Here is a 23706-nt window from a genome sequence, read left to right on the forward strand (position 1 = left end):
CACCACGAGTTCTCTTTATATGATGGTTAATTTATGTGTCAATGTGGCTGGGGCTCAGTGCCCAGATACATGATCAGATGTCCTGGATGTTTCTGTGAAGGTATGTTTTGGATGAGATTAACATTTAAATCCTTGGGCACTTTAAGTAAAAAAGATTACCCTCTATGATATGGGTGGGTTTCATCAAAGCAGCTGAAGGCTGTAAAAGAACAAAGAATGATCTTCCCTGAGCAAAAAGGAATTTTGCCAGCAGACAGCCTTTGGACTCATCAAAATTCTTTCCTGAGTCTGCAGGCCTGCTGGACTCCCCATCAGATTTTGGGTTAAATGTGCCTCCAAAATCTCATGAGTCAGTTCCTTAAAATGAACCAATATCTATCCCTATACACATTTCTATTGGTTGAAACTTCTCTGGAGAACCCTGACCAATACACTTCATATTTCTGCCCTTCCCCCTCTTTTTTCTTTCCTTTCCCTTTCAGAAACACTCACTGCTTTATCTCCCTCTGCATAGAGATGCACTGACATTCTAGGGTCTTAATAAGTTTGGTCTCTCTCTCCCTCCCTCCTCTTTTCCTTTCTTTCAGGCCCATGTTCTTCGATTTGTGAAAAACATCATGAAAAGAATTAGGTGGTAGTAGCTGCAAGTTTTGTCAAGTGTGTGAATTATCCCTACCCTTGAGGGAAATTACAAGGGTGCAGCTAGATGATAGCAAGTTAAATGCTCTCTCCATACATCAGCTGTCTCCACCATCCATGGGTTACAGACTGGAATCAGAGCTGTATGGCTTTTGGAATATAATGAGGGTTTGAAGCTATGATAAGAGCACACAGACCTCAGCTAGCTGGAAGCAGACAGAGAGGTCATCACCTGGAGGAATCCCCAAGACACATGGACATCCTCTGTAACTGAATAGCTGGGTGCCAGAGTGTTTGGACCACTGATCTCCCCGCCACAACAGGTGGTGGGCTTACTTACCATTTCCACAAGAACAAATCTCAGTTGCATTTCTGGAAGATGTGGTTGATGTAAGGATGCTCCAATAAACCTCAGCCAATTTGGTGTTTTTCATCATCTTGACATTGTGTCACTCCTGACTTCATCCTGCAAAACTGAGCCAAGAGTTGTACCTTGCTGAAACTGTACTTCTTAACCTGGGAACATAGCCAATGCAAAGTATACTGCTAGAAAACCTAACACAAATTCTGAGGCATATGGTTACAGGCAGAATCAAAGTCCAAAACAACTCTTGGAAATTGAAGGTATTCCTGTGAGCCACAATTAAGCTTATTTTCCTTGAGTGTACAAAAGCCAACAGTATTAATTTCTTCATATGGGGAACAGCTAGTATACACAAAGTCACAGTATTCATGTCCTTCCTTTTTTCATATGCCACCTTTTTTATCTTCTATCATCATTCCTGTGTATGTGTGTATGTAGGCATTTATAATCATGCATAAATGATGTAAGATATGTAAAACTTTAATTTTCAATCATAAATAAACTTAAACTTATTAAGAAAATGTAAATTCTGCATTGATAATGTAGGACTCCAGAATTTAAGCTTTTAAAGAACAAAGATTATGGGAGTTCCCATCGTGTCGCAGTGGTTAGTGAATCCACCTAGGAACCGTGAGGTTGTGGGTTTGATCCCTGGCCTTGCTCAGTCGGTTAAGGATCCAGCAATGCCTTGAGCTATGGTGTAGGTCACAGATGTGGTTCGGATCCCACGTTGCTGTGGCTCTGGTGTAGGCCGGTGGCTATAGCTCTCATTGGACCCCTAGCCTGGGAAACTCCATATGCCATGAGAGCAGCCCAAGAAATGGCAAAAAGACAACAAAAGAAAAAGACAAAAGATTATGCACATAGGGGTTGGCACAGGCCAGCCTGTGGGTCTAGTCTGGCCCACTATCTGTTTTGGTACATACAGTTTTACTGTAACATGGTCACACTTGTTTGGGTGTTGCCTGGGCCTGCTTTCATGCTGCAACAGCAGAGTTGATTATTTGCGACAGGTAAGGTATCGTCTTTGAAGCCTAAAATATTTTACAGAACATTTTTGCTGACCCCTGATATTTGTAGGAAAGAATAGAAGTAAAATGATTGCATGGCAACTACATATATTTGTTTACTAAATTTAAAAATTCTGATTTCCATAACAAAACATTAGCTAAAATACATTTATTAGGGATTTCTCAAGGTTTCAATTAAAACCTTTCATATTAAATTAAAAAAAAAAAAAAACATGTTTGCTACTCCCACAGCTTACAGAATTTCCCAGGAAACCTATGCCTGCTGAGGCAATGCCAGATCCCGAAGCCATTGTGCCACAGAGGGATCTCCAAATTCAAAAAGTTTTTAAAGAACAACACGTCAATTTTGATGTTAAAATCTTTAAGGCCACACTTTTAGAATTCATATACACTGTTTATAGAGAAGCTGTATAAGGTCATATGATTTGTACCCCTCACTGCAAATCACTGAACCACTGATTTTCTGATCAGTTATAAGGCATATTTGCATTTTATCTTAAATTTGCTGTTGTTTTATCTGAGCAAAAAAACATATGTTGGAAATTTGGTATATTTTGGTTAATTAGGCTTTTCATGGGAAAATAGGTCAGAATCTATTATAACGTATATTATGCTCAGTATATTTTCCACTATGATATAATCATGAAGATATATTATGAAAGTTGTCTAGTACTAAAAATGTTTCCCTTTATAGACCAAGTCTTAAAATTTTTTAATTGTTTTACAGCAGTGAATGCACAGCATTCTTGATTTTATTGTAACCTAGTGCTGTGGTCATTCATTTAACTCACTGCTATACAGTTCCTCACAATTACAATTGCAGCTAGAGAAGGAGATGTGTCTTTAAGGAGCCCATTGGCATGGATATTTTTTGCTTTTTGTTTGGAACATTTGAGAATATGTATAATTATTGAAGTAGGTATTGGTTTGAAAATATCAACTGGTACAAGAACAGCTTTAGATTATTTAACAGAGTTTATACACTGATTTTTTCCTACATTCTGGAAAATGGTATGATTAACTGAAAACTATTTTTAGGTCTCTTTTTATTGAGGAATTTCTGGATGTGGAAAACCGTGTTAAGGCTTAGGGTTTCCCAAAGTGGATATTGTCATTTTTAATCACTTTTAGCTAAACTTTGCCACACTGTGAAGTAAGGACAAAAATGATGAGGAGTGAACAGTCTGATTAGAAGCTTTGGCTCCCAGAAGGGCAGTGTTAGCTGTATTTAAGCCCATCACCATATTTAATACAGAAGACACTGAACAGGGCGTCTGTAATGATGAGTAGTTTCTTGCTAACCTTAGATTTTGGTAACCCAGCTGGGAATAAAAACAAGCCAAGAGGAAGGCAGTGGGTGCTCTTCTCTTCCCATCACATCACAGACAAGGAGACAAGAGTGAAATGCTGAAAGATCAGCTGTCAGAACCTTAGCATCACAACTAAGTATGGAACCTGCTGGTCAGAAATGCACACACCTGCCATGAGTTCTGAACACGTGGGCAGCCATGCTTAACAAGGAAATTCCCTGAGAGTTCAGTGAGCTGAACTAGAGCACATTCAATGCTGAGAGACCAGCCATGGTGGGACCCATGATGGCCAGATATGTACACCAAGACTGAAAGGACGTGCATAGTCCCAGTGGAAGTCCAGCAGGGCCAGCACTTGTGGATGACTATCAGGGCCATTTCTCAGGAGCCTCTAGATCTAGCAACACCTACACACATATACAGAGAGAGAGAGGAAATCACTGAGGAAGGGAGGAGAGAGGACACAAACTAAGTTTACTGGGTGGCTTGCCGAGGAGGTAATGGAGGAAGGGGTTTCCTGGAAGCTCTTCTTGTTAGTATTGGTAGCTAGGGTCTTTCCCCAGATGGGAGGAGTAATTTTCTGTAAAGGACCAGATTGTAAACATTTTAGGTGTTGTAGTCTTTATTGTCAGTGTTGCAAGCACTCACCTTGGCTGTTGTATGTGAAAACTGCCATAAACAGTACAGAAAGATCAAGTGTGGCTGTGGTCCAACAGACCTCCACTCACAAAACCCGTGGTTAATTGGATTTGCTGACCACTTTTGTAGAGTGTTTATTAAACACATCTCATGTTTCGTGAGTCAGGTAGGTCTGCCAAGGCCTGGTATATTGCACTTATAGTTCACAGTATTTTTCCTCATCTTAGGGTTAAAAAAAGCAGTGTAATGGAACAAGGCCTGCAAATTTGATATCTTTAAGAGCTTTTTTTGGGTGGAAATATTATTTCTTTTTCTTTTTCTTTTGTATTTTAGGGTTGCACCTGTGGCATATAGAAGCTCCCAGGCTGGGGGTTGATCTGGAGCTACAGAGGCTGGCATATACCACAGCCAGAGCCATGCAGGATCCAAACCACATCTGAGACGTACACAGTAGCTCATGGCAACATAAGTTCCTGACCCACTGAGCAAGGCCATATATGGAACTTACAACTTCATGGATAGTAGTCAGCTTCATTTTTGCTGTGCCACAATGTGACTCCTGGAAATTCTCCCATTTACAATAATTTGTAAAGGGAAGAAAAGAAAAGAGAGGATCTTAGATTGACTGGGGTCACCACAAACCAAAATCCTTAAAGGGATTGCTGGCCTAGACTGTGTCTCTGAGTTTCTCTACCTAGTCCACATGCCATGATCGAGAACCGAGGATGTAATCCTCTACGAAATACTTGTTAAGGATGGAGGAAAAACCTTCCAGGTCATTTCCAACACGCACCTCTCAGCACCTTTTTTAGACTGCTATAACGCATTCCCTCAACTGTTGAGAACACCATGGTATTTGCTGTCTTGGGAGACATGAAAAGAATCAGTGGGTTTTTGTTCTGAATGCTGGCCCTGTGTGAAGGGTGATATGTCTTAAAATGGTCTTCATTCTCAACACTTCCTCAGTCTTCCAACAGCTAAATGAGAGCCAGAAGCTGCACACTCATCTTCCCACAACACAAGTGAAGGACATCTTCCCCCACTGCCAGCCCTGCAATCACTGGCCTCATCCTGTGAGTCTTGCCCCTGTGCCAGCCCCCAGACCCAGGACCTCAGGCAAACCCTCCCCAGTCATCTAGTCACAGGCTAAGGAGCTGGATACCCACTCCTATATCCAGCTCAGGCCATGCCTCCTCAGCCAGTGCCCCAGTGCTCAGTCTGGGACTGGCCACTTTCTTTTGCCTTGGGCCCTGAATGATCATGCACGATCAATCTCCACAGGCCTGAAGGCTTTGGTGGTACAGGGGGATTTGCATGGAATAAAAGCAGAGCTTGTAGTTTGGGGAAATTAGAAAATCTTGACTGGATGGATTTCAGAAGAACAGATGAAACACTGGTTCTAGTACCTCAACTGGAGTTGTGGAGAATTTGAGTGGACCTTGGCCAGCTTTGGTGGGGGCAGCTTGGGAATACCTGGAGATGGAGGCTGGGGCACCCTGTTTCCAATGAAGCCTCTTGGCTTTAGTCATGTCTCCCAGAGCCAGAGCTAAAAGGGAAGGGATGTGTGTGTGTGTGTGCGCTTATATGCATGTATACCTGCACTTGAACCCCTTTGCTAGTATATACTTGTGCATGTGTGGTGTGGTGTGTTTTGGGGCCAATACAAAGAGAAAGTGGCACCTCTTTCTTCTAAGCAGGTGGTGATAATTGTCTTCCATATGGAATCAAGCAAAGGAACAAAAACCCTGTCAACTTCTTTGTTAAAATGGTTGAATGAAAGGAAACAACACTCTTCTGTTAAATATGCAGAATCCTTTAGAGGCACTGTAATGCCTGGTTTATGGCTGTGCCCAGCCAAGGGCAGGATAAACAGTCTATCTGGTCAGTCTATGTAGGAAGTTTCTGGGTTCCTCACCAAGCCACATTTTATTCCTTCTTGGGAGGCTGGGGGTTAGGAATGGCACCTACCCTGCCCTGCCACCTACCTCCTCTGAAGAAATGGTCTGAGGAGAAGAGGTGGTACAGAGGGACATGTAGCTCCAGTATATAGGAGGCCCATGGGTTTCCCACAAGGGGGGATAGCAGGCTTTGGAGAAAGAATTGGGTATTCATTTATGCTTTTAGACCATGAATCTCTTACTCCAATGGCTACAGGGGCTGAACCATTCCTTTGCATGAGAGGCCCAGGCCCACAGTGGGGATTGAGAATGGGGGGCTTAAGCTAACTTTGAGACAGTGCTTGCTCCTTCTAGTCCTGCCCTTAGCCCTTCCTCTAAGTTTTTTGAGCTCCATTGTTTTACTTTATTTTTATTTTTAGTGCCAGACCTGTTGCATATGGAAGTTCTCGGGCTATGAGTCAAATCAGAAGTACAGCTGCTGGTCTAGAGCACAGCCACAGCAATGCCAGATCCAACCTGCCTTTGTGACCTACACCATAGCTCATGGAAATGCCTGGTCCTTTACCTACTGAGGGAGGCCAGGGGTGGAACCCACCTCCTCATAGATACCTGTCTGGTTCCTTATAGGTTAATCAAAATGGGAATTCACTTTTTTTCTTCTTTCTTTCTTTAACTTTTTTTTTTCCATTCTTATGGCATGCGGAATTTCCTAGGCTAGGGATTGAACCTGAACAGCTGTAACCAGGGCCACAGCTGTAACCAGGGCCACAACAGTGAAAATACCAGATCCTTAACCTGCAGAGCCTGAGGGAACTCCAAACTCCATGGTTTTTGTCCTTCCCTTTAAAGGTCTGTGGCAGAGGCTCTTGGTGGCACCTGGTTTCCTTCACTGGGGTGCCTCTTTCCTGGTGGCTGAGTGTTGTTGCTAAGGGTTCACAGCTGCTTCCTTCACAGGGCATTACCCACACCCAGGCACATACTTCCTTATTCAAGAAGTCACAAGCCTATGCTATCAGCAGAAACTGGTATCTGGCAGGGGGTAGGGTCAAATTGAGCCCTTTCATCTCCAGGGGGACCAACTCTGTGTTCTTCATGTTCCAGAGAGAGGTCCCTTGAGGACCAGGATAAGGTTCTGTTTCGTCCCCTGCCTTATCCTATTTTCCTCAGTCCCCAGTTCATGAGCACATTTTCAAGGATTTTCCCAAGTGTCCCCATCTAAGTTTCACTTCTGGTGATCTTGCTCTAATGCACTGGGTACGAGAAGAGTCCTAAGAAACACATGCAATTCTAGAAATGGATCACCTTTTAGCAGACAAGCAAGGATGACTCCATGGGTATGTTGTATGGAGTATTCCTAATCTCTGGTGTGCTTCAGCAGTAACTGTCCATGAAGTGCAGACACTGGCCAGGTCATCCTTTAGTCCTGGGTAATAATAACTAAGAGGATAGTAACTAAGGACAATGGCCTTATGCCTTTGTAGATTCATGCCAATGCTCTACTGAGGGAAGATAATAAAGCCTCATATCCCTTACAGGGGAATTCAGAGTGTCTCTCTGGGAGTATGGAGGACACTTTCCTCCCAAATCAGCCTCTCCGTGAGTCAGGAGATAGATGGGATCGAGCATAAACATTTCCTATCAGCCACCTATTTACACCTGAAGATAAAAATGCAAGAACAAGTTAAAGAAGTGGAATTGGCCTTTTTGGACACTTAAAGCAATGAACACATCATGGGCATTTAGGGCCTAAGCCCTGCTTGGGTCAAAGATAAAGAGGTCACACACTTCCTATCCTTAGGGCGAAGGAGAACCAACTTCACATGCACAGAAAGACTCCTCTGGGTCAGAAAGGGAGGGGTCACCAGCCAATAAAAACTTAGGCTATGTTACTGCCAGTGAGGAATCCATCTTGACCAAAAGATGTGCACGCATATTGGGGAGGGCCTGGGTCCGATCAGGTGTGAAAAATGAAATAAGAACTTTGGCCAATGGGAAACAAAGACCCAGACGAACTTCCCTAAGTGTTTTAAATCACTTCTCTGGGACACTCCTCAATGATGGGGATGATTGCATTCTCACTCCTCCTTTGTGTGTATCCTACTGCTTTGCCTCTGCCTTAGACAAACAGACAACATAGCTAAGTGTACTGTGTTTCTAACAATAAACTCTGTACCTGATTTCACAGACTTTGCTTGCTTTAAATATTCTTGCCTTCAACAGGGGGTGAGAATCAAGGCAGTTCCGTTGGTAGTCCCCAGCTGGTCGAGTGGCTAATATTCCTGTTTCATCCAGGCTTCCCAGCTTCCATTCCTGAGCAGAGAATTAAGATCTCACTTCAAGCCATCACTCTCTGCCATCTCTCCAAAATCATCAGCATCCTCATCCATCCAGGCCAGATGTGACTGAGTTAAACTCATGTGCGGGATTCCAGTTTGTACTTATGGTACATTCCACATGTGAAGATCATCAACGTTTTGCTAAACCCTTTGAAGCTGGTTAACCCTGTGCATCTATCAGCTGGTCTCTATGATCTTTCCCTTCTTCCCTTGAGCCAATTGCCATGGGGCAATTCTGAAAAATACCAGCTATTTGCTTATGAAGGGCTGGGCAGCTTCGTCCTAGGCCCTCTAAATATGGTTGTAGCTACTCTGTAACCTTTTCACTTGGGTTATATGAAGTGGTTTAGGTTAAGTTTGGAAAGCATGGAAACTGCAGCCAGACAGGTAGGCTTCAAATCCTGGCTTATTTAACTATGGCTTAAGGGAAAGTTACTTAACTTCTCTGCAACGCTGTTTACAGAACTTTAAATGGAGTAAGAGTGTTGCAGTAATGGCATCCATCTCCAAGGGATGCTGTGAGACTAACATATGTTAATAAAGGTAAAGTGCTTTGATTCGTGTCCAGCAAGCAGGATGTGTCATATAATGTTAGCTGTTATTATTGCAAGTCATTACTCTTGAGTAAATACAGACTGCAATCTTCAGTTAGAGAATGTTCTTTTGATAAAACTATATTTCATTCTTCCATGTGTTAGGCAGATTGGTCCCTAAGTCTGAAGTCATCCTGGACTTTGAAGATAGCATAGAAAGTAGGAAAATATTACAAAGCTATATTAAAATTCTAGATCTTTTTCTACATTTCTCTTTATCCGATAGTTTATGTCCTAACATAAGTAGGTATCTGTTCAATCACACCTTTATCACCTTGTATTAAAGAGCTCTAATTTTTCTTTTCTTTCTTCTTTTCTCTCTTTCTTCTTTCCCTTTCTTAAGGCTGCACACATGACATATGGAAATTCGCAGACTAGGGGTTTGTTGACTTCCACTGTGCCACAGTGGGAACTCCTAGATCCCTAATTCTCTTGCCTAGAACAAATGGATATTCTCTCATACTTACCCCATCCAGACTATTTAAAATAGCAAGGACTGCACCTTGAAACTCCATTTCCTGGTGGGTCATTCTTTATCAAGAATACAAGCAATACAACACTTTGCTGCACAAAAACAAAATCAAAATGGGTTAAAGACCGAAATGAAAGGCCAGAAACTTACATCAAAATTCTTGGAGGAATACAGGCAGATCACTCTTCGATAAGTATGGCAGCAAACCCTTTTTGATGCCCCCTCTAGAATAATGAAAAAGAAAACAAAAATAAAGAATTTGGGAATTGCACTTTTGGCACAGCCAGTTATGAAACTGACTAGTATTCATGAGGACATGGGTTTGATCTCTGGCCTCACTTAGTGAATTAAGCATCTGTGGTATAGATCACAGATGAGGCTCGGATCCCACTTTGCTGTTTCTGTGCTGTAGGCTTGCAGTTGCAGCTCCAATTCCACCCCTAGCCTGGGAACTTACATATGCCACCATGCCCTAAAAGGAAAAACAATAGACCTATAGATTCAAAAGCTTATACACAGAAAAGGAATCCATAAAAAAATGAAAAACAACCCACACAATGAGAGAAACTACTTGAAAATGAAGCAACTGACAAGGTATTCACCTCCAAAATATAAAAATGGTTCATATAGTTCAGGTTAAAAAATAAACAATCCATTGAAAAATGGGCAGAAGACCTAAATACACATTCCTCCAAAGACAGAATGATTTCCAAAAAGCACATGAAAAGATGCTAAGTGTAAATAATTATGGGAGAAATGCACATAAAAACTACCATGAGGTCTCACCTCACACCAGTCAGAATAGCCATCATCAAAAAGTCTACAAATAAGGAAAGACAACCCTCCTATCATGTTGGTGGGAATGTAAATTGGTACAACCGCTAAGGAAAACGGTGTGGAAGTTCCTCAGAAAATAAATGTACACCTGTCATATGATACAGCAGTCACCGACAGCCCAAGGTATGGTGTGGCTCTGTGTGTGTGTGTGTGTTTGTGTGTGTGTGTGTGAGTGTGTGTGTATTTATTCAAAATATCTCCAAGGAAGATATACAGAAGGCCAACAAGCACATGAAAAAATGATCAACACCACTCATCACTGATTATTAGAGAAAAGCAAACCAAAACTACCATGAGATACCACATCACACCAATCAGAATGGCCATCATTCATCAGTCCACAAATAACAAATGCTGGAGCAGGTGTGGAGAAAACAGAACCTTCCTGCACTGTTGGTGGGAATGTAAACTGGTACAGCCACTATGGAGAACTGTATGGAAGTACCTTAGAAATCTATTCATAGAACTACCATATGATCCAGCAATTCCACTCACGGGCATATATTTGGACAAAATGTTCCTTCAAAAAGACACATGCACCCACATGTTCACTGCAGCTCTATTTACAATAGCCAAGACAAGGAAACATCCCAAATGTCCATCAACAGATGAGTGGATAAGGAAGATGTGGTATATATACACAATGGAGTCCTATTCGGATATAAAAGAGAATGAAATAATGCCATTTGCAGCAACATGGATGGAACTAGAGGCTCTCATCCTGAGTGAAATAAGAGAAAGACAAATGCCATATGATATCACTCACATCTGCTATCTAATATACAGCACAAATGAACCTTTCCACAGAAAAGAAATTCATGGACTTGGAGAATAGTCTTGTGGTTGCCTGGGGGGAGGGGGAGGGAGTGGGAGGGATTGGGAGTATGAGGTGATCTGATGCTTGAGTTTAAACTATTGCTCTTGGAATGGATTAACAATGAGATCCTGCTGTGTAGCACTGAGAACTATGTCTAGATACTTACAATGGGAGAAAAATTATGTATATATGTATGTGTAACTGGGTCCCCATGCTGTACATTGGGAGAAAAAAGTGTGTTGGGGGAAATAACCATATAAGATACATTTTAAAAATATATCACCATTGGATACTTCCAAACAAACACTGTGTTTTTGTTTTTGTCTTTTTAGGGCCAAACCTGTAGCATATGGAGGTTCCCTGGATAGGGGTAGAATCAGAGCTCTAGCTGCTGGCCTCCACTACAGCTACAGCAATGCCAGCTCTGAGCCACACCTGTGACCTACACCACAGCTCATGGAAATGCTGAATCCTTCACCTGTGGGCAAGGCCAGGGGCTGAACCTGTGTCCTCATGGATGCTGGTCAGATTCATTTCTACTGAGCCATGAGGGGAACTCCCAATCAAATACTTTTAAAAGGAAAAGTCCTAGGTCACCATGTATTTAATAGTCTTTGTTAAATATTTGAATCTTAAATGTTCGTAGAATGGAACATGAGAATTTATCTCAAAGTAACACTTTATATTAATTTGCAATCTTATTCCCAAAACAGTATAGGCATCTCATATCAGAAAACTTCCAACCAGTAACAATCATTACATCTTCCCAAATGCAAGCTGGACTTGAAGAAACAGGAGCCATACCACCACCAACAACAACCAAACAAACAGCATTAACATCAAATCATGATGAGAAGGGAGAATCTGATTTCTACAATGTCTCCTTACATTTTTTAACACAAAAGTTTTCAACAAAGAATTATGAGGTATGGAAATTAAAAAAGGAAATATGATTCATGCGGTGAGGCATTACAAGGACTTTTAGTCACTCTCTTATATATTCCCATAGTACAAAGTGAAATTTGGGACAAAGAACTAAAAAAAACTCAGGAAACTGGTGCCTAACCAAATGGAGAATGCTAATAGAGAGACAGAAATTACAAAAAGGAATCAAATGTATATTCTAGTGTTGAAAAGTACAGCTGGGAATTAAAAAGGCATTGGGGGAATTACTAACAGATTTGAGCTGGCAGAATAATGAATTGGCCTATTTGAAGAAGAACTGACTGAGGCTATCCACTCTGAGGAGTGGAGAGAGGCAAGAATGGACAATATTGAGCAGAATGTAACAGACATATAGGACACCATTAAGTAGGCCAACATACATATAATAGGAATCCACATGATACATATAATAGGAATTACACCCAGAAAAGGGAATCAGAAGTCAGGGAAAATATTGGGAGAAAAATGCCCCAACTCCTCAAATATGATGAAATACATGAATGTATACATCCAAGAAACTCAATGAACTCCAACAAGATAAACTACAGGTCTACACAGATACTATAGTTAATTGACAAAACACATGACAAAGAGAATTTTGAAAGCATCAAGGAAAAAGCCTAGTAGATTTTCATATTTAGGGAATGAAAAAGAAGAACTATGAACCAAGAATTCTGTATCTGATAAAACTACCTTTCAGAAATGAAGGAGAGGAGTGGTATAGGCAAGATGGCAGATTAGGAGGCTCCAGGTCTTTAACCCCATGAAAATATCAAGGAAACAATCAGGTAAGAATAGCTTTGTGGAAGCTCTAGAAGACAAAGAGTAATCTGAAGCAATCAAGTGAATAGCCAATTGAGAAAGGGTCACACTCAAAATGATAGCAAATTCCATGATATTCTGCCTCCTCTATTCCTCACCCATTGTGAATGAATATGGTGCAGTAGAAGACCCAACCACTGGTCCTCCATTGGGAGAAATACAAGAGTGCAACTTGATTGCAGGGTTTGGCAGGCCAGGCACTGTCTCCAGAATCTGATTTCTGTCTCACATGACTTGAAGCTGAGATAGGGATGGTGGGACACTTTACATATCAGTAAAATGATGATGGATTCAATGGCAAAGGAGAAGTTCATGGCAACTGTAGACCTGCACACATGTGGAGGTCAGAGATGACTGACAGAAGAATGCAATAAAACATGTAAGGGTCAAGAAGACAAAGGTGAGGTTTTTAGGGAAATTAAATACTTAAAAGCAACTGTGTGTGGGGGAGAGGATTAAGGCGCTGGGGAAGCACACACACACTCCCAGTTAAGGCACATACTCAGAAAAGACCTGAGAGCACTGCTCTGTTTAGTAAAAGTCTTCATTTGCACATATCCAAGATACAAGACTGGGTAACGTGGCGTTTTTTTTTTTTTTTTTTTTTTTCCTGCATATGCAACTTTTTTTAAATTTTTTTAATTTTTTTATTTTTTTATTTTTTGTCTTTTTGCTACTTCGTTGGGCCGCTCCCACAGCATATGGAGGTTCCCAGGCTCGGGGTGGAATCGGAGCTGTAGCCGACGGCCTACACCAGAGCCACAGCAACGTGGGATCCGAGCCGCCTCTGCAACCTACACCACAGCTCACGGCAACGCCGGATCCTTAACCCACTGAGCAAGGCCAGGGACCTAACCCACAACCTCATGGCTCCTAGTTGGATTCGTTAAGCACTGCGCCACGACGGGAACTCCTGCATATGCAACTTTTGATAAATGCTCACAAAATATAGAAATAAAAAGGTAGATGTTGCTCATTCAAAGGAACATTAATAAATCTGAAGCGAATGAGGATAAAGAAGCATAGGCTTCACAGTGGCTAGATGAACTTTTTCTTTTTTTTTTTTTTTTCTTTTGTCTTTTTGCCTTTTCTAGGTCTGCTCCCATGGCATATGGAGATTCCCAGTCTAGGGGTCTAATCGGAGCTATAGCCACTGGCCTACTCCAGAGCCATAGCAATGCAGGATCCAAGCCACATCTGCAACCTACACCAGAGCTCACAGCAATGCTGGATCCTTAACCCCTGAGCAAAGCCAGGGATCAAACCCATAACCTCATGGTTCCTAGTCAGATTTGTTAACAACTGAGCCACAACAGGAACTCCTAGATGAACATTTTAAACAACTACCTTAGGTATTCTGAAATAGCAAAAGAAGAACACACATAATTAACAAAAGGAAGTCAGCAAGGTGGAAGGTGGTGAATGAATAAACGAAGAATATAGACAAAGACATAGAATTTATTTCAAAAAAGAAACAGAGGGTCTTGATCAGGAATGGATGTTGGACTTTGTCAAATGCTTTTTCTGCATCTATGGAGATGATCATATGATTTTTGACTTCTGTTAATGTGGTGTATGATGTTGATTGATTTGCATATGGTGAACCATCCTTGTGAACCTGGGATGAACCCTACCTGGTCATGGTGTATAATTTTTGGATATGTTGTTGGATTCAGCTGGCTAAGATTTTGTTGAGAAATTTTGCATTTATATTCATCAAAGATATTGGCCCGATAGTTTTCTTTTTTGGTGTTATCTCTGTCTGGTTTTGGAATTAGGGTGATGATGGCATCGTAGAATGGTGGGAGTGTTCCTTCTTCTTCAACCTTTTGAAAGACTTTAAGGAGGATGGGCACTAGATCCTCTTTATATGTTTGATAGTATTCGCCTGTGAAGCCAGATGGCCCTGGACTTTTATTTGTAGGGAGTGTTTTTATGACTTCTTCAATTTCATTTCTAGTGATTGGTCTGTTCAGTTGGTCTGTTTCTTCTTGATTCAGTTTTGGCAGGCTGTAAGAGTCTAGAAATTTGTCCGATTCTTCCAGATTGTCAAATTTGTTGGCATAGAGTTGTTCATAGTATTTTCGTATGGTTTTTTTGTATTACTGCAGTATCTGTTGTGATTTCTCCTTTTTCATTTTTAATTATATTTGAGTTCTTTCCTCTTTTTAGTGAGTCTGGCCAGGGATGTGTCAATTTTGTTTACCTTTTCAAAGAAACAGCTCTTGGTTTTATTAATTTTCTCTATTGTATTTTTGAATTTCTAATTTATTGAATTCTTCTTTGATCTTTATAATTTCCTTCCTTCTGCTGACTTTAGGTCTTTTTTGCTCTTTTTCTAATTTGCTTAGATGGAAGTTTAAGCTGTCAATTTGGGATCTTCTTTTTTGAGAAAGGCCTGTATCACTATAAATTTCCCTCTGAGCACTGCTTTTGTGGCATCCCATAGATTTTGAGAGGTTGTGTCTTCATTATCATTTATCTCAAGGTATTTTTAATTTCCTTCTTGATTTCCTCACTGACCCATTGGTTTTTTAGTAGCATGTTGTTTAGTCTCCATGTAGTAGGTTTTTTCTCATTTCTTTTCCTGTGGTTGATTTCTAGTTTCATGGCATTGTGGTCAGAGAAGATACTTGAGATAATTTCTATGCTCCTAAATTTATTGAGGTTAGCTTTGTGTCCCAATATGTGGTCAATTCTTGAGAAGGCTCCATGTGTTGTTGACAAGAATGTGTATTCTGATTCTTTTGGATGTAGTGTCCTGAAGATATCAATTAAATCTAACTTCTATTGTTTCCTTCAGGATCTCTGTTGCTTTATTGGTTTTCTGTCTAGAGGATCTGTCCATTGGTAGGTATCAAGGGAGCATTCCTGAACATAATCAAAGCCGCTTATGATAAACTCACAGCAAATATAAAACTCAATGGGGAAAAACTGAAAGCCTTCTCACTCAAATCTGGAACAAGACAGGGATGCCTACTCTCAGCACTGCTCTTCAACATAGTTTTGGAAGTCCTGGCCACAGCAATTAGACAAACAAAAGAAATAAAAGGCATCCATTTAGGAAGAGAAGAGATCAAACAATCACTGTATGCAGACAACATGATACTTTACATAGAAAACCTTAAGGACTCAACCCAAAAACTACTGGAACTGATTAATAAATTCAGTAAAGTAGCAGGATATAAGATTAACAGTCAGAAGTCAGTCGCATTTCTGTATACCAGCAATGAAATATTAGAAAAGGAATCCAAAAATACGATACCTTTTAAAATTGCACCTCACAAAATCAAATACCTCGGAATACACCTGACCAAGGAGGTACCTTTACCTTATATGCCAAGAACTATAAAACTTTAATCAAAGAAGATGTAAAGAAATGGAAAGATATTCCATGTTCCTGGATTGGAAAAATCAATATTGTAAAAATGGCCATACTACCCAAAGCAATCTACAGATTCAATGCAATCCCTATCAAATGACCCAGGACATTTTTCACAGAACTAGAACAAACAATCCAAACATTTATATGGAACCACAAAAGACCCAGAATTGCCAAAGCAATCCTGAGAAACAAAAACCGAGCAGGGGGCATAACTCTCCCAGACTTCAAGAAATATTACAAAGCCACAGTCACCAAAACAGTGTGGTACTGGTATCAAAACAGACAGACAGACCAATGCAACAGAAGAGAGAACCCGGAAATAAACCCTGACACCTAGGGTCAATTAATCTTTGACAAGGGAGGCAAGAACATCAAATGGGAACAAGAACGTCTATTCAGCAAGCATTGCTGGGAAACCTGGACAGCTGCATGAACAGCAATGAAACTAGAACACACCCTCACACCATGCACAAAAATAAACTCCAAGTGGCTGAAAGACTTAAATATACGACAGGACACCATCAAACTCCTAGAAGAGAACATAGGCAAAACACTCTTGGACATCAACAGCATGAATATTTTCTCAGGTCAGTCTCCCAAAGCAATAGAAATTAGAGCAAAAATAAACCCATGGGACCTCATCAAACTGAAAAGGTTTTGCACAGCAAAGGAAACCCAAAAGAAAACAAAAAGACAACTTTCAGAATGGGAGAAAACAGTTTCCAATGATGCAACCGACAAGGGCTTAATCTCTAGAATATATAAGCAACTTATACAACTCAACAGCAAAAAAGCCAATCAACCAATGCAAAAATGGGCAAAAGACCCGAATAGACTGTTCTCCAAGGAAGATACAAATGGCCAGCCAACACATGAAAAAATGCTCCACATCGCTGATTATAAGAGAAATGCAAATCAAAACTACCATGAGATACCACCTCACACCAATCAGAATGGCCATCATTCATAAGTCCACAAATAACAAGTGCTGGAGGGGGTGTGGAGAAAAGGGAACCCTCCCACCCTCTTGGTGGGAATGGAAACTGGTACAGCCGCTATGGAGAACAGTTTGGAGATACCTTAGAAATCTATACATAGAATTTCCATATGACCCCACAATCCCACTCTTGGGCATATGATCGGACAAAACTCTACTTAAAAGAGACACATGCACCCGCATGCTCATTGCAGCACTATTCACAATAGTCAGGACATGGAAACAACCCACATGTTCATCAACAGATGATTGGATTTGGAAGAGGTGGTATATATACACAATAGAATACTACTCAGCCATAAAAAAGAATGACAAAATGCCATTTGCAGCAACATGGATGGAACTAGAGATTCATACTGAGTGAAATGAGCCAGAAAGACAAAGACAAATACCATATGATATCATGTATAACTGGAATCTAATATCCAGCACAAATGAACATCTCCACAGAAAAGAGAATCATGGACTTGGAGAATAGACTTGTGGGGCTGCTTGATGCGAGAGGGAGGGAGTGGGAGGGATCGGGAGCTTGGGGTTATCAGATACAACTTAGAACAGATTTACAAGCAGATCCTGCTGAGTAGCATTGAGAACTATGTCTAGATACTCATATTGCAACAGAACCAAGGGTGGCAAAAATTGTATACATGTAAGAGTAACTTGCTCCCCGTGCTGTACAGTGGAAGAAAAAATTTAAAAAAATTTAATTAATTAAAAAAAGAAAGAAAAATGGGAAAGGGAGAGGCAAAGGGCCAACAAAGTCTCTTTTCCCTCTCCCTGGTCAGGGCCCTCTGGCCAGTTCTCCATGTCAGGAGGAGCCCAGAAATTAAATGGCCCCAGTTGTGGCTGATGGGTCTGCTCCACTGGTGGGTGAGTTGGCCCTCCAGTACCCTGAGTGGTTATGATCTGTGGCTGAGGGTTAGCCAAAGAAATGTGGGCTGTCTCTAAAACCCTGAGGAAGGACTGTCCAGGTTAACTGAGGGTCTGAAAGAATATTGTGGTCAGTCCATGTGAATGGAAATAATTCCTGGCATGAAGGGTGTAGAGGAAGGGTAAAAAGGGCATCTTTTAGGTCAAGAACTGAGAAATGAGGAGTGTTAGGAGGTATACAAGACAGAAGAGTATAGGGACTTGGGACCACTGTGTTAATGGGAAGGAGTACCAGATTGATGAGGCCAAGATCCTGAACTAATCGGAAGCATCTGTCTAGTTTTTGTACAGGAAGGATAGGAATATTGAACAGAAAGTGAATAGGTTTGAGGACATTGGCCTTGAGGAGAAGCTGAATTATACGCTTTCATTCTCTCTGTGCTTCTAGGCTAATAGGATATTGAGATTGGATAGGATATTTAGGAAGATCATTTAGTCTTATGAGAATTGGAGAATGATGTCTAGCAATGGAGGGTATATGGGTGTCTCAAACAATGGGATTGACATCCGAGGGGAGGTGGGAATGACTGGGGGAGTGGGCCCCAAATCTGACTGGCCCAGATATAGGAAGTTTGTGTTTGGTTGTATAGGAAATTCAATGTATCCCTGGAACTTAGTTAAAATATTCATCCCTATTATAAGCATAGCCCATGTGGGAATACCTAGGAATTAGGTGGCAGAAAGTGGTGTTTACAAGTGTGCAAAGTAAAGGTCCAGTCTGTTGGGGTGTAGTGGGCAACCACTTTACCCCCATGATAGAAGTAGGGGAGGTGTAGGTAAGACCCTGTAAAATAGGTAATACCGAGTATAATGCCCCCAAGTCCAATAAGAACAAAATAATCTTATCTGCTCCTGCCAGAGCTCCCTGAGGCTCCAGAGTGGTGGTAGGAAGCTGGGGCCTGGTGGCCTCAGGCCCCACCCATCCTCCATGGCCAGGCCCAACAGGTTGTTCATGTTGATGGTCTCCAAGGTAGGTTTTGTGGAGGAGATGGTGGGCTGTCCTGGCTTCCCACAGTCCACTTTCCAATGTCCATTCTGACTGAATTTTGGAGAAGGGCCTGGCAGGGTTTTGGGTTATGGCATTCATTTGCCCAATGCCCCTCTAAGCCACCTTTGAAATAGGCCCTGGGAGGGGAGGTTGTTCTGTAAGTTTGTATGCCTCAGGGGGTCCATGGTTTGTTTTTGAGGATTTCCCTATATGGCAGAAGCAAGAAGCTGATATTCAGTCATGGACCTCTTTAGTTTAGGGGCCTTATGTTCTTCCTCGGCATTATTAAAGACCATTAAAGGCAGCTTTAATGAGATCCCTTGGTGGGAACAAAAGACCGTCCTCTAGTTTCCACATATTTTTTTAATATCTTGTGCTGATTGGGAGATGAAATGCATATGCAAATGAATTTATCTCTCTTGACTTTCTAGATTTAGGGTAGGATACTTAGGGTAGTATACTATAAGCCTTGACATAAAAATGGCTGGATTTTCTTGGGGTTCCTGCATTATTTCTCTAATTTTATCCTAAGTAACTATTTTTAATGAGGACTTCATTCTTTCTATTAGGCAAGAGTTAGGGTGGCCTCTCGAGCCACTGTCCTGGGAGTCTATCTGATAGTTCCAATTAGGATCCACACAAGGGATAGCTAGAGTTCCAACAGGACTTTTAGCAGGATCTTGGTATGTAAGGTGTCTGCATGGGCTTGGGCTGCCAGACAAATTTATTCCCTTTCTTCAGGGGACAGAAAACAGCTAAGGATAACACAAATGTCTTTCCAAGTGAAGTCGTAGGAGTGAATAAGATACTGGAGCTCGTTTGTGTAGGTAGTTGAGTCTGAGGTGAAGGAACCAAAACATTTTCCCTATTTGGGATAAGTCTCCCAAAGACAAAGGCACATGAACCCTGACTCTTCCTTCAACTCCAGCAACCTCTCTATTTTTTTTTTAATTTTATTTTCCCACTGTACAGCAAGGCGGTCAGGTTATCCTTACATGTATACATTACAATTACAGTTTTTCCCCCACCATTTCTTCTGTTGCAACATGAGTATCTAGACATAGTTCTCAATGCTATTCAGCGGGATCTCCTTGTAAATCTATTCTAGGTTGTGACTGATAAGCCCAAGCTCCCGATCCCTCCCACACCCTCCCCCTCCCATCAGGCAACCACAAGTCTCTTCTCCAAGTCCATGATTTTCTTTCCTGAGGAGATGTTCATTTGTGCTGGATATTAGATTCCAGTTATACGTGATATCATATGGTATTTGTCTTTGTCTTTCTGGCTCATTTCACTCAGTATGAGATTCTCTAGTTCCATCCATGTTGCTGCAAATGGCATTATGTCATCCTTTTTTATGGCTGAGTAGTATTCCATCGTGAATATATACCACATCTTCCGAATCCAATCCTCTGTCGATGGACATTTGGATTGTTTCCATGTCCTGGCTATTGTGAATAGTGCTGCAATGAGCATGCGGGTGCATGTGTCTCTTTTAAGTAGAGCTTTGTCCGGATAGATGCCCAAGAATGGGATTGCGGGGTCATATGGAAGTTCTATGTATAGATTTCTAAGGTATCTCCAAACTGTTCTCCATAGTGGCTGTACCAGTTTCCATTCCCACCAAGAGGGTGGGAGGGTTCCCTTTTCTCCACAGCCCCTCCAGCACTTGTTATTTGTGGACTTATGAATGATGGCCATTCTGACTGGTGTGAGGTGATATCTCATGGTAGTTTTGATTTGCATTTCTCTTATAATCAGCGATGTTGAGCATTTTTTCATGTGTTTGTTGGCCATCTGTATATCTTCTTTGGAGAAATGTCTATTCAGGTCTTTTGCCCATTTTTCCATTGATTGATTGGTTTTTTTGCTGTTGAGTTGTATAAGTTGCTTATATATTCTAGAGATTTAGCCCTTGTCGGTTGCATCATTGGAAACTGTTTTCTCCCATTCTGAAAGTTGTCTTTTTGTTTTCTTTTGGGTTTCCTTTGCTGTGCAAAACCTTTTCAGTTTGATGAGGTCCCATGGGTTTATTTTTGCTCTAATTTCTATTGCTTTGGGAGACTGACCTGAGAAAATATTCATGATGTTGATGTCAGAGAGTGTTTTGCCTATGTTTTCTTCTAGGAGTTTGATGGTGTCCTGTCGTATATTTAAGTCTTTCAGCCATTTGGAGTTTATTTTTGTGCATGGTGTGAGGGTGTGTTCTAGTTTCATTGCTTTGCATGCAGCTGTCCAGGTTTCCCAGCAATGCTTGCTGAATAGACTTTCCTTTTCCCATTTGATGTTCTTGCCTCCCTTGTCAAAGATTAATTGACCCTAGGTGCAGGGTTAATTTCCGGATTTTCTATTCTGTTCCATTGGTCTGTCTGTCTGTTTTGATACCAGTACGACACTGTTTTGATGACTGTGGCTTTGTAGTATTTCTTGAAGTCTGGGAGAGTGATGCCTCCTGCTTGGTTTTTGTTTCTCAGGATTGCTTTGGCGATTCTGGGTCTTTTGTTGTTCCATATAAATGTTTGGATTGTTTGTTCTAGTTCTGTGAAAAATGTCATGGGTAATTTGATAGGGATTGCATTGAATCTGTAGATTGCTTTGGGTAGGATGGCCATTTTCACAATATTGATTTTTCCAATCCAGGAACATGGAATATCTTTCCATTTCTTTACATCTTCTTTGATTTCTTTGATTAAGGTTGTATAGTTCTCGGCATATAGGTCCTTTACCTCTTTGGTCAGGTGTCTTCCGAGGTATTTGATTTTGTGTGGTACAATTTTAAAAGGTATCGTATTTTTGTATTCCTTTTCTAATGTTTCATTGGTGGTATACAGAAATGCAACTGACTTCTGAATGTTAATCTTATATCCTGCCACTTTGCTGAATTTATTAATCAGTTCAAGGAGTTTTGGGGTTGAGTCCTTAGGGTTTTCTAGGTATAGAATCATGTCATCTGCATACAGTGACAGTTTGATCTCAGCAACCTCTCTTAAAGGAAGGTTTGGGGCCTCAGGGGGGATTGCTGATCAAGATCTTGTCAAGGGGGTCATAAAAGGGGTTGTTGTTATGGGAGGGGGCTGCATGTTGGGAGTGGGAATTAGGATTCTTGGGGCATGGAAGAAGAGGAGGAAGAACAATGGTGGGAGGGAGAGAAGAAGGTGTAGGGGATGTAGTACTTGGGTGCACGGAATTGGTGGGAGGGGGACGAGGAGGCTTATGGTTGTGCAGGATTGAAGGAGGTGCTGAGGCATCACTAGGATTAAAGTCAGAGTTTGAAGAAACATAAGGGGGAGGCTGTTTAGTTTTTGCCTGCAGGTGAGGTGAAAGGGGAGGAGGGCATTCATTTAACAGAAGAACCTGATATGAGCTACAGTCAGAGCAAAGAGAGGGTTGAGATCTTAAAGAGATAAAAGCTTGGAATTCCTGTCTTGGCTCAGAAGGAACAAATCTGACTAGGATCCATGTGGACACAGGTTTGAACACTGGTCTTCCTCAGAGGCTTAAGGATCTGGCATTACTATGACCTGTGTTGTAGATTGCAGACATGGCTCAGATCTGACATTGCTGTGGCTGTGGCCCAACTTCCACACCTCAAGTTCAACCCGTAGCCTGGGAACCTCCACGTGCCATGAGCACAGCCCTAAAAAGACACACACACACACACACACATAAAATAGATAAAAGCTTTAATGTAGGGAACATCTGACCATTTCCCATTGTGCTGGAAAAAAAATTCTCAAGATCTCCTGGGATTTTGAAATTGAATGGACCAGTCTCAGGCCATTGGCTCCCATTATCTAATTTATGTTTGGGCCAAGCCACGTGACAGAAGGAAATGAGACACTTGTGCTTAACATCTGGTGGAGTCTCAGAGATGAAAGATTGTCCAAAATCACCCTAAAGCTGTATCTTGTGGAGGCTGACAGGAGGAGGCCCCCGTGGTGTTAATTTGGGAATAGAGGAGTCTAAAAACCCACACAGGTGCTCAGAGAGGTATCCCCCTGAGAGGGCCTAAGATCTAAACAAGATAGACCACCTAGATGGTCAGAGGGGTTCTCCCTGTGAAGTCTATGATCTGAACGATGATTGTGCCTGATCAGGAAATGTCTTTGCTGAGAAGGGGGAGTACCTGTTCCCTGCGACCACATGGAAACCCAGCTGACTCAACATCCAGATTTTAAAGAGGAAATAAAAAATGGCAATGAGGGGAGTTTCCATCATGACTCAGCAGCTAACAAATCTCACTAGCATCCAGGAGGGCACAGGTTTGAACCCTGAACTTGTTCAGTGAGTTAAGGATCTGGCATTGCCATGAGCTGTGGTGTAGGTTGCAGATGTGGCTTAGATCCTGTGTTGCTATGGCTGTGGTGTAGGCCAGCAGCTAAAGCTGCATTAGACCCCTAGCCTGGGAACCTCCTACATGCCATGGGTGTCACCCTAAAAAGCAAAAAAGAAAAAGGAAAAGAAAAATGGCAATGACATCAGACCGGGTTTGGGGAGAGAGTGGTGGAGGAGAAATCCAGTATTTACTCAACTTCCAATGGCCTTGAAGTGGAGGCCAGTGTGGGGTGCCATGTGATGGGAATCATCAGAAGGCACTTGAGATCCCAGTGCTCAACAGTCACAAGGAAGAGGACACTTCCACTCATCTGAGCAGTAGTAACTGGGAGAGAGGGCCAGAGAAATCAGAGGTCACCGTGGAGTAG

At 41.6% G+C, this 23706-nt stretch overlaps 1 protein-coding gene across 1 annotated transcript in view; it reads right to left on the minus strand.

Moving 5' to 3' along the window:
- LOC146396272 (uncharacterized) overlaps positions 1 to 23706 on the minus strand; it is a 93509-nt gene that overhangs the window by 20293 nt on the left and 49510 nt on the right. The window contains exons 6-8 of the mRNA XM_084996796.1: positions 9433 to 9506; positions 8055 to 8191; positions 980 to 1113 (exon numbers count right to left, since the gene is read on the minus strand). The gene's annotated coding sequence lies outside the window, so the exon portion shown is untranslated. The remainder of the gene's footprint in view (positions 1 to 979; positions 1114 to 8054; positions 8192 to 9432; positions 9507 to 23706) is intronic.

Source organism: Sus scrofa, chromosome 14, assembly GCF_054392235.1.
Source record: "Sus scrofa isolate SSC_HxYL_T2T_F1_AM1 chromosome 14, Sscrofa_HxYL_maternal_Yorkshire_Landrace_v2.0, whole genome shotgun sequence".
Taxonomy (NCBI): Eukaryota; Metazoa; Chordata; class Mammalia; order Artiodactyla; family Suidae; genus Sus; species Sus scrofa.